The sequence below is a fragment of the Cotesia typhae genome, unplaced genomic scaffold (genome assembly GCF_013202065.1).
Source record: "Cotesia typhae breed Kobodo isofemale line unplaced genomic scaffold, CoteBio_Ctyphae scaffold_45, whole genome shotgun sequence".
In the NCBI taxonomy this organism is placed as follows: Eukaryota; Metazoa; Arthropoda; class Insecta; order Hymenoptera; family Braconidae; genus Cotesia; species Cotesia typhae.
In genome coordinates, this window is record NW_027423777.1 from 928,628 (window position 1) to 941,122 (window position 12,495).

At 26.9% G+C, this 12,495-nt stretch overlaps 1 protein-coding gene across 4 annotated transcripts in view; it reads right to left on the reverse strand.

Annotated features, from left to right (window-relative positions):
- The window catches only part of LOC141536826 (protein turtle), a 150,282-nt gene extending 138,682 nt beyond the window's left edge, over positions 1 to 11,600 (reverse strand). For all 4 annotated transcript variants that reach the window (XM_074257581.1, XM_074257580.1, XM_074257582.1 and 1 more), the window contains exon 1: positions 11,118 to 11,600. The gene's annotated coding sequence lies outside the window, so the exon portion shown is untranslated. The remainder of the gene's footprint in view (positions 1 to 11,117) is intronic.
- Positions 11,601 to 12,495: the final 895 nt, after the last annotated feature.

Consider the following 12,495-nt stretch of genomic DNA (forward strand, 5'->3'; position numbering starts at 1 on the left):
AGTCGTATTATACGTGGGGAGGGGATGGAACGTGGTTAGTTGACTTTCCCGATCCTGAACGGCTTCTCTATACTCAGGGTGCGGTTAAAACCTCGAGGATATACTATACGTATACTACCCGTCGTATTGGCCTCTTCTCCTCTTCTCTTCCAATATAATACTTGTACAGTTTACCTGTGCTCCAGACTGCCCAGGTGATTACAATCATGCTTTTAAGATACTCGTATTAAAGTTACACAATTTTTATCTTCTCATCCACTATAATATTTGTATTATAAAAACTCAATATGCCATTCGTGTAATTATTTTAGGTACATGACGTAAAAAACAGGGATTTTTCCTATTTTTGCATAGAAAAAATTCTATGTTGACACAGGAATTTTTCCAATGTTAACATACACAGAAAGAAAAATTTCTTGACTGGAGAACAAAATTCTTAGCTCAAGAAAATTTTCGGGTGCCTAAAGAAAGACCGAAGTTGTGTTGGCCAAAATAAAATTTTTTCTTGAAATTCTATTCTTGGTGGAAGTAATTTTTTCTTAATTCAAATTATCATAAATACTTGATACAATAAATTTTTATATTTGATCAAGATTTTTTAATACTTTAGGGAAGCAGCGCCACCTACTTCAGCTGAGAAAAAAATTTTCTCACCTTGAGAAAATTTTTCTCTTGAATATTTGATACCCATTTTATACTATTTTAACTTGCAATTTTACATATTGAATGAAAAAAAATGATTCAACATTATTTGATCTTCCCATTTGACATGTTAGTCAATAAAAATAGTAATGAAAATTTACTCTCAAGATATTTTAATTTTCTGAGCAAGAGAAAAATTTTCTCATGAGAAGGAAATTTACTTCTATCAAGAACAAAATTTTTTGGAGCAAGAGGTTGAATTTTCTCAGAACAACAAGATTTTCTTGACTTAAATAAATTTTCTTGGATCAAGATACGTATTTCTTAAAGCAAAAGAATTAATTTTGTTGGAATAAGTGAAATTTCTTGTGTCAAAAAAAAATTTTTTTTTCGCTCAAGAAATTAATTAGGAAGAAAAATATTTTCTCGGCTCAAGTGAACCTTTTTTTCTGTGTAGGAATTTTCCCAATGTAAACATAGTCATTTTTCCAATGATAACATGGGAATTTTTTTTATTAACATGATAGAGATATCCATGTGACGTAGGAAAAATTCATTTATGACATGAAAAAAATTTTTTTTTCAATTGGAAAAAAATATAAATCGAAAAAACACCATTCTGAAATTTTTAGGATATTTGTAGAAAATGTCAAAGTTTCATATGAAAAAAAGAAAAAAGAAATTAAAAGTGTTTATCATCGAGAAATTTGGAGTTTTTTCGGAAAATTTAAAAAATAACGCCGAAGATAAGTTCCAATAATTTTTTTCTATTCTTTCCCAAAAAGAACATTTAATAAAAAAAATTTTGGAAAAATAAAACGTCCCAATAAGTCAATTTTTGAAAAAGTTATGGCAATTTAAGCCACACGTCCATAATCAGCTGGATTTTTAATTTTTTCGAAATGTATAACAAAATTTGAAAAAAATTTCCTCGAATTTTTTTATCACAAACCGACTGTATATTACTGTCTATTTAACTTGTTTGAGTTTGCTCAGATCTCAGTTTAGCAGCCAGTAAGGGTGAAAAATAATTTATCGAGATTATTATTAATATAAGTTTAAACATTCATAAAAATATCTGTAATAATTTTAACAATTTCTGATAATTTTCCAATGAGAAATTATTAAATTTTGATGAACTATTTCTAAACCATTTTCGTTGAACTTTTATTTTGAAAAGTGATGAAAAATTCAATTTTTTATGAGACTAAATGGACAATATAAATCTATATCTCTTAAAAATAACTTCGGAAGCAGTACCTAGAACTTTTATAGAATGTTAATTGTCAATTAGAGTTTTATAACTTTACAAAATTTTTTAATTCTAAATGTTAATTATGTAAATTTACATAGTGTATTTTATATCAAGAAAATTTTTAATATCAGATCAACTTTGTGAAAAAGCGAAAAAAATTATTTGAACTTCGAAATATTCTTTATTTATCTTTAAACTTTTGTATTGCATAGTTTTATTTTTTTGGTCTATTGGATCAAATTACTCAAACGATAGTTGTGATGTGCCCTTCATCAGAGATTTTCAGCACTACCGTTGGTTTAAAAATTATGTACAGGCAAATATAAGCATATCTGGCCTGACATAGGCGTATCAAGCTAAATAAGTCCTAACATGGCCAATTTTCATATTACGCCATATTAAGGTGTTCCAAAATGTAACTTTGATGATGGACCTCTCAAAATTGGAATTTTGGGTTCCGCTTTTAATAGAAATTGTGATTGGGCATTTCCTGACATATTTTGAGCGTAAAGAATTTATTTGATATTCAGAGAATTTTTTACAGAAGCTTTTCTTGGATACTTCCGGCCAAATTTTGAAATTTTAGTGGAAATGCCCAAACAAAGCTCTTATTAAATATATTTTATATCTTTATCACTTATACATGTACTTTATTATACTATTTTTTTTTGTATACTTTTGCCATTTGGCTATTGAAATTACATAATAAATAAATAAATGAATAAACATATTTATGTGCCAAGTATTCTGTGTTCCAGAGTCATCGATGTGTTACGAAGTGTTTGCATGGGTACTTTTTATTTTAGATTGAAATACCTAACTTATTTTTTATTCTGTTTAATCTTCGATAAACATTTAAATTATCTTTTTTACCTGTGCGTAATTATTATAAACTTTATTATACTTCATTACACTGTAGTCAATAAGTAAATTATTGGTAATATTGCTATTAACTGTAATTTTTTACTATTACCATTGACTGTAAGTCAATACAAAACTTTTGTAAGATGTCATTTAAAAGTTAGCATGTAATGTTATAAATATTGATAGCCATAAATAATTATAATTTTTTACTATTATATTATATAGATTATGGTGCTACGATTTAAGATAGTTCTTATGAACATTATTATAAAGAAATTTTCTGTATAAAATGTAATTTTATCACTGGATTTGATAATAATAAGCATAAATTATTAATATCTATTAGTAATCATTTATTATTCATCTAATTTAATATTGATTATAAGTATTGCATAGTATTATTAAATTGATTTAAAAAACTAACAGCAATTTAATTATTATTAGACTTTTATAGAAATTTTAATTATGCGACTGGGTTAATTAAAAAACAAAATTTTAATATTTATTAATAATGATTTATGACTGATCTGACCCTCTAAATTAAAATACATAAAAGTCTTTAAATTAGTCATAGGTTGAAGCTTGCAAAAACAGGCCATTAGGGTAGATATTTCGGGTGGAAGGGATTTATTTGATTGTCATAGAATTTTTTAAAAGAAGTTTTGTTTAGGCATTTTTGCTGAAATTTAAAAATTTCAAAATTTGGCCAAACAAAACTCCTGTTAAAAAATTCTATGAAAATCAAATAAATTTCTTACGCTCAAAATTTCTCAGGAAATGCCCAAACGCAACTCTTGTTTAAAGCGGTTCTCAAAATTCCAATTTTAAGAGGTCCATCACGAAATGAGAATTTTGGAACACCCTACGGGTCATGATTTCTTATTGGTCGAAATTAAAGCGCGCAATTTAAATTTCCAGTTCTCAATAAGTTAAATTTCCGAAGTATCAAAAAAATTTTAATTTCTACCAATTTCTGAAGCAATTTTTTCTAAAAAAAAATTTTTTTTTTTTTTTTTATTTGTTTAAAGTCGCATAAACTACTAATGTCATGAGTGACTACGGTAGGGGGTTAAATTTTGAGATTGGAACTCGTTTTTATCTTTTTGGGCTCAGCAGAATAATAATACACTTAGGGAAAGCAAGGGCAGGATCCGATAGGCTACTGCACGCTCTTAAAAAAATTAAAATATTGTTTACATTGAAAAAAAAATTTGTTTCAACTTCTTCAAGTACAACTTCGAAAGCAGTATAAATAAAGTATTTTTTTACAAAATATTATAAGCTCCAAATAAATAAAAGTACAGTTAATAATGTAAAATATTCATAACTTGACTGCGATGTGAAATTGATGACTTCAACATACTTGATCGAATAGACTGGTAATTTAATAATTGAAGTTTACGAACGAAGTTTCCCATTGTACATTTTAATCACTCTCGTACGTATTAAAATTACATCAAGATTAATCCTTATCAAAATGTAAATTATCAGAAATAATCGACAATCAAATTAAAACTGCAAAGTTAAGTAAACTTTTTAATAACTTTTCATTTTTACTATTTTTTGCTGCATATGCTTCAGTAATTTAATTCAAATGTTCCATCGCCTTTAATTGAAATTTAAAAAGTATGCTTTACTCGAGCATATTTATAAACTTTGGTAATACTTTTGCATAATCGTGCTTCAATATAAATTAAAAAAGTAAATTCCTATAAAAATAATAAAAATAAAAAAAAAAAAAAAAACAATGAAATCGAGTAAATTTGATCGAATTGAGAGCGGTCTGTCAAGAAGAAAAGCACTCGATGCAAAAACTTTTCTCAGTGCGACTTTAAAGTAATTCTGAATGGATCGCAATTTGCGGCGACGGTATTCCGGTTTCCAAGTGAATTTCCTGTTGGCATATCTACAATCTCTATAAGCATCAGCTTCTATATTGCTTTCCAAACTAAAGCCCTCTTTTTCTAGTTTAAGTTACGGAGACTATTACTCTGTCTCTTTTCTGTCACCCAAATACACCCTTTTACCTCTTACCCCTACTTTTGTGTTTTCAGTATACCAAATGGAAGAAAAATAAAGAAAAGAGAACTAAACGAGAAGTATATAAACAAAAAAAAAACTAAAACTACCACCACTATAGTTTACTATACACAAATGATTCCCTCGTGAGTTTAAACTCTACCATTTACCAATTAGTCTCAAGGCTTATCCTCCCAGGCGGCACATTATGTGCGAGTATTACAAAAACCTTTTAAATTTAAAAATCCTCAGCTTTTTCCTACGGTTGTAAGACATTGTATTACAGTATGAGGGTGTAGACTTATATTTACACCTGGAGTAACTTGAGAATGAGTTTCAATCATTTCTTCAACGATTCAGAAATAACCAAAAATTCATTTATGAGCACTATGGCATTTATATTCACATTCATAATTATATTGATACGTACTAATATCGAGGATACTCTAACGTAATATCGTCAATCAATTTTTTATTTTTTCGGCTTTATTAGAACCATAAGCAGATTCTAATTGTACACTTTTAATTCAAATATATCAAAGAATAATTAATTTTTAACAATAAGTATGAAAATATTCAAAATTAAAATATTTGAAATTACAACCTGACCCTTGAATCATCAATAAAATATTTGGCAAGTACACGGAAAGAACAAAATTACACTGCATATCGTCCCATATTATACTCAGTGTAATCTGTGGTGAAAAAAAATTTCAGATAATATCAAATATAATCCAGATTATACTAAATTATTTTTGTATTATACTCAGTGTAATCTCCGATTTGACCAAGTAATTTTTCTGATTATACCTTGTAAGATTACACTGGATATAATCCGGAAAAATATCCCGTATAATTTGAATTATACTCAGTAGAATCTTGGATTATATAATTTTTTCAAAAATTGTGCTATTGAACTTTTTTCTTTTTTAATTTATAAATTTTTTTGAAAATTTGTGAAAATTGTGGCAAAATATTTACCAAAAATTTTTCAACCCCAAATTATCGGAAAAATTGTGCTTAAATGATCCTTAAATATTTTCTATCCAAGTATTGCATTGCATTTTTGAAAAATACATAAAAAGAATGAACAATTTAAAAATAAAAATAATTATTACAATTTTAACAAATTTTCAAAAAAATTTATAAATTAAAAAAGAAAAAAGTTGAATATCACAATTTTCGAAAAAATTATATAATCCAAGATTCTACTGAGTATAATTCAAATTATACAGGATATTTTTTCGGATTATATCCAGTGTAATCTTACGCGGTATAACCAAAAAAATAACTTGGTTAAATCGGAGATCACACTGAGTATAATACAAAAATAATTTAGTATAATCTGGAATATATTTGATATTATCTGAAATATTTTTTTCACCATAGATTACACTGAGTATAATATGGGAGGATATGCACTGTAATTTTGTTCTCTCCTTGTAATGAAAAAAATGAGAAATACGAATCTTTTGAATTTCAATTAATTAAACGTCAAAATTTAAAAATTCATTCTAGTAATTTATAAAATAAATTCAAGAAAAAAAAAAGCTTCCGATAATTCAGCCGTTGTAATACAAATGAAAATATCGTTTAAGATAAAATTTGAATAAGATGAATACAAATGTAATGATAATGATGAAAAAGGAAAACCTTTGAATGTTAAATTAGCAATATAAAATAAAAAAGATGTTGAAATATAGTGAATTGAAATGACACATAAACAGTTACAAAAGAAAATAGAGGAAAAAATAATCACTTAAATCTTTCAAGTGTCGGCTCGTTGCACCACGTTTTGACCGAGAGCGTATACTCCAAGGAATCCAAAATCAGTATCAGACGAGTAGAGACGTACCGTACGTGACTGCAATAACCAAGCAGTCATAAACGCCAGTATAGTTCATTCTTTTATATAATTCTACTTTGCCAAATATATTTTCAAGAATTTGAAATTTCGAAGTAACATACTTGGGTCATTATCATTACCAAGTTATTCAAAATTTGCAGCCGTAAGTAATTCACCAATTTATTAACCTTAAAAGTGTACGATGAGAATGCAGAATTAATTTTACTTTTCTAAATAAATGGTGATAAGCAGAGTAAAAATGTCTTTTGCAAATAACTAAATGATATAAGAATATGAAGAAACTTTGAAAACGATGTAATTCGTACACAGAAAAAAAAGGTTCACTTGAGCCAAGAAAATATTTTTCTTCCTAATTATTTTTTTGAGCGAAAAAAAAATTTTTTTTTTTCGCTCAGTCAAGAAATTTTTTTTTCTGTGTGGCGAAAAAAAGTACACTGGCCACAAACGATACTTTTAACCTATCTTTCATCCAAGTATTTTTTTCTCTTGTTTTGAGGCAGGTAAAATTGATTCAAGATAATTCCGACTTCTTTTAAGAATGTGACACAAATATTAAAGATTAAATGTAGTTACACTGATAAAATAATTAACTTGATTTAAGAGAGAAGTTGTTGAACTAAGAATATAATTTCGAAGAGTTTGATCATTTTTCAAAATACTTGATTCATCAAGTAGAAAAATAAACCAAAAAAAAAAAAAATATTTTTGAATCACCAAAATCGGCTTTCTTCCGACGAGTTTTCTTAGTTCAATAATATTTTTTTTGAATGAAATAAATTTTTTTTCTGTGCACAGGATATCAATAAGTTCTTTACAAAAGGCTCTTTCAACTTTGCTTATCCATTTATGGCCTTTGGGTTTACGATTATGCAATATCAATAAACATAAATTAATTTTACACCTGATACTCCAATGAATGAAAAACTGTCTTTGAAGTTTTGGACACTTGTAATCGCATCCGAAATGATGCCGAGTACTTATATAATACCTGTTTAAAAAAGTCTACCATTGAAACTTTATGACTTTGACACCTGACCCTCATTCTTATACCTGTTCATATCATCAATAGACGAAAATTTCTCGAACACCCTACCCAAGGACTCTCTTTCTTTTTTTTTTCTTCCTATCCTTCCTTTTTCCATCTTTTTTCCTCGAAAAATATAACTTTGAAACTTTTATTATCATGCTGGTACTATGAAAATCAATCGGAGTTCAATAAAAAATATTCTGCTACAATGTACACAGAGAAAAATTGAAGTCTAATATGATAACGAGCTTCGAAATTTAGGTAAAACTGAAAATTTAAGTGTGAAATAACAATTTCAAGGTTTTAAAAATTGAGTTAAGTAAATACTGAAACTGTAAAATTACAATTTAAAATTGTATACAATAAAAATGATGAATGAAGCTGCAATTTTTCCAATTTGCGTTTAAAGTGGCCCGTATTACCATACGAAATGCTATTTCCTGTGAAAAAAAAATCAACCAATCGCTAAATTTATTATGCTAATAATTTTTATAAAGTAGTTAGTTAGCTTGCCGTGTTTTACATTGATAATATAATTCGAACAAAAAAAAAAGAGATAAGATGTAACTATCAACAAAACACGATAAACACTGATATTAAAATTCAGTTGAAATTCAGTAAGGCAGCAATGCTTTGGAATTAAGTAACAATGACGGGGTGACTTAGCCCACAAATAATATGAATATTCATGAGTTTATTTCTGTATGTCCTCGAATTTAGTTTTCCGTTGGTTCTCTGCGTCTGCTCTGCCACTTTCAAGTACACTTATGAAGAACAAGAGTCTCATGAAATGTTTTGAGCATCACTTAGTCATAAAGTCATAGTTATTTAAAGTGATATAATACCTGTATATATCCTATATTATACGTCTGATAATATTTTCGTGTTTATTTTTAATATAATGTATAGAAATTCAACTATTGCATTTCTTTTCATGGCAGAATGTATAAAAAATTTAGCTATTTGACAAGTCAGCTCATTGAATCGAGTTTACAAAAAAAAATTTTTGATGATTGACATTTTTAATTTTTCTTTTCTTCTCTTTGATCTTTTCTCTAAATTCTATGAAATTTCCAATTGTGTTTTTTTTCCTTTTTTATTTCTTTTTCTCACTAGAAAAAAAAAACCTTTGTGTTTTGGCTTTTTTCTCAAAATGTTACTGTGATTTTTTTTTAGATATTAGAACCTTAAAATTGAACTAGAAACAATTGATAAAAATTAAAAGTGTCAATCATCGAATAAATTACAATTTTTTTCGAAAAAGTAAGAAATAAATGTTATACAAAAAGGAAGAAAATCAAAAAAAGTAAATTGGACTAAAAAATAACACAGGTTGTCTATATTTCGAGGTCCGGAATTAAAAAAAAAATAATTTTCTATCAATAGATGTACACAAAAAATTTTGCTATTTTAAAAAATCAACTCGATAAACAGTTTAATTTAGTAAAAAAAATCTGTGTGTTTCTCAAATCAATAAACCGACCTATCCATCAAGAAAATATTAAAGAAGATTGAAAATTTTTTGAATGAAGTCAAAGTTTCTTGAGCCAAGAAAATTTCTTCTTGCTCCAAAATAACTTTTGTTTTATTTAAAATTTTCTTGGCGCAAGAAATTTATTTTTTGTGTGTAAGATTTGTTCTGATAAAAGATACATTGTTTATATATTACATAAGAATCATGTGTTTTTTCGGTCAAAATAGAACTGTGTAGGAAAATGTGTCAACGTATATTTTTTTAATAACAATATAGAAATAGAAAATTTTTAAAGTTACACATACAATTTTTTAAAAATATTTTTTTGTTCTAATTTAATTATTAAAAAAAAAAAATTAAAAACGTCGGCTAACTTTATTATTCTCGTAATTTTTGGTATCATAAAAATTTACAGAGAAATTTTTTTTACATTCTATTTGTATTAAAAAATATTCATTGTTATTAAAAAAATATACGTTGACACATTTTCCTACACAGTTCTATTTTGACCGAAAAAACACATGATTCTTATGTAATATATAAACAATGTATCATTTATCAGAACAAATCCTACACACAAAAAATAAATTTCTTGCGCCAAGAAAATTTTAAGAAAAACAAAAGTTATTTTGAAGCAAGAAGAAATTTTCTTGGCTCAAGAAACTTTGACTTCATTCAAAAAATTTTCAATCTTCTTTAATATTTTCTTGATGGATAGGTCGGTTTATTGATTTGAGAAACACACAGATTTTTTGTACTAAATTAAACTGTTTATCGAGTTGATTTTTTTAAAATAGCAAAATAGCAATGAGGGTGAAGTGAGCAGACACTTGATAATTTTTTTATTTTTCTCGAAAAATGAACTAGGCATAGAAAATTATTTATAAAAATGTAATTTATAATTTTTCAGAGCTTCTAAAGATGAAATTTTTAAATAAAATTTTCTTGCTATAATTTATTTGTTAAAAAAATTCTAAAAATTATCAGACGTCTCTCAACTTCAGAGTCATAAATAGCACAAGTCTTAAACAAAAAAAAAAAATTATGACAACAGCTAAGAAACCATTAACGAATTTTCCTTCACAACCAACAGAAGTCCTAAGCATAAAAAAACAGTAAGCTTGCGTTTGAAAGAAGAGGTAAAGATGATGGTCGAAAATAGAGAAGGATCATTTGTCAACCGTTCAACGGATATTTGATAAAAATGATCAGCATTGTTGTTCCTGTAGCTTGATAGACCTTGATTTAAGATCACTTTATATCCTAGTTGAGTGTACACTACTTTTACCGAGTATCATCATTTTTATAAGTTATGTTATTGCATTTATTGCATAATACCTGAATTGGAGACGGCTGAGAGGAATTCATCTCAATACATTTAACGTTTTACATAAATGTAGGTACATCGTACATGTATAGCAGAGATGTACTGTGTATATTTACTAAGGGAGCCACTCACAAAGAATAAAGTTCAATGCACTTGTACTCTCGCGTGTGATCAACCTGTGAACCCTTGCTAATTTTTTCACTGTCATCACAATTGCTAAAAATTATTTACAAAATATTTTTAAATTTATAAAAATTTATCTTGAGAATTAATTTAGCAGCTATTTATTAATTTTCTGAATTTTTTTTGAAACAAATAAATTATGCCAAAAATAAACGAGAAAAAAAATTGACATTTAGAAATTTTAAAAAATTATAAATACAATTTTTTAAAAATAGTTTTTCAGAAAAAATTTATTTGTTAAATAAAATTAAAATGAAGTTAGCCGACATTTCAAAATTTTTAGAAATTTTTTATTAAAAAAAGTGTAATTTTTTAGAAATATCTTTTTCGTTAAAATTTAATTAATAAAAAAAAAAATTTTTTTCAGACGTCTGCTAACTTCAGTGTCATTAAATAAAACTAAAAAATTATCAAATGGCTGTTAACTTTAATGTAATAAATTTATCTTAAACTACTTACCATAATAATAATAATAATAAATTGATCAAGTTGTTTTTTTTTCTTCTTTTCTAGAAGAGTAGTGTTGTGTTTGCGTCCAGATAATCAAACAATTGCAAATAAATTAAATCCTTATTAAAATCGATCACTAAAACACAAACCAAACGTTAATAACAATAACAAAAACAAAATTATTAATAATAATTAAAAAAACTTCAGGCACGATTCACTAAATAAAATAATCTCGAAGATTTCGACAGGTCAAGCGCCTCAAGCGCAAAAAGTTGCGGTTCGGCCTAACGCGGCCTTCGTTTAAAGTTTGAATGTTATTATTTGTTGTAATTATGATTTTTTATGATAAATTTTGCAAATACTGAGGAAAATAATTGAGAAGGTGCACAATCGATGGTTTTAGTAGATTTAGGAAGATTTAGACACAGCCTAACCCAACTAGCGTGTGTTACAAGGCAGTAAAACTAGCGTCACTGAAGAGAGTAGGTTAACGCTCGAGATCCTACCGGGTACTGCAGGGTGCTGCAAAGAAATTTAGATTCACGCCGTGCTATCGAACGCACCTCCAACCGGCGACCAATCACCGCTTTACCGCGTTCAAGTTCTCCAATCATCCGCTGTGGTGCTGCTAAAGGCGTAGGGCACTTTTTTTTTACTTTTTGGAAAATTATTTTTGTTTTTGTAAATATTTTTTTATGGAAAATTTAAATTTTTACCCATTTTACCCATGCAAGATTAAAATTATGAATTTTTTGTTAAATTTAAGAGATTTCGAAACCAATATAACAATGCAATTAACTTGGCATAAAAACCTAATAATTTTCTCAAAAAAATATAGAAAAATAAATAAGCCAAATTGTATGATTTTTATTTCTTTATTCGTCAATTACGATTCGAGATTATAAAAAAATTTTATATCTGTGTTTCTAATTTTACAAGTCAAACTGTATTTACCAACCGGATTTTACTATATGTTCAAAGTTTTATTTACACACAGAAAAAAAAAATTTCTTGAACCAAGAAAATTGTAAGGGAAACCGAAGTTATTTTGAAGCAAGAGAACATTTTCTTGGCTTGAAAAAATTTAATTTCGTTCAAGAAATTTTAACTTCATTCAAGAAATTTTCAATCTTCCTTAAGATTTTATCGATTTAAGAAAATTTACGCTTGACTCAAGACTTTCTTTCTTTCAGTGCACTGAAAAAAAAATTTTTGAACCAAAAAAATAATTTGAAGAATTCCCGTGTAAAAAAAATTGTCCTAAAAATGTCCCAAGCTTGGGACATCCAAACGTAATACAATTTGGGACATTTTTGGGACATCTTAGAAATAAACAGAAATTTAAAAATAGTGCATTTAAGTAATTTTTCGTCAATTTCACGTATTT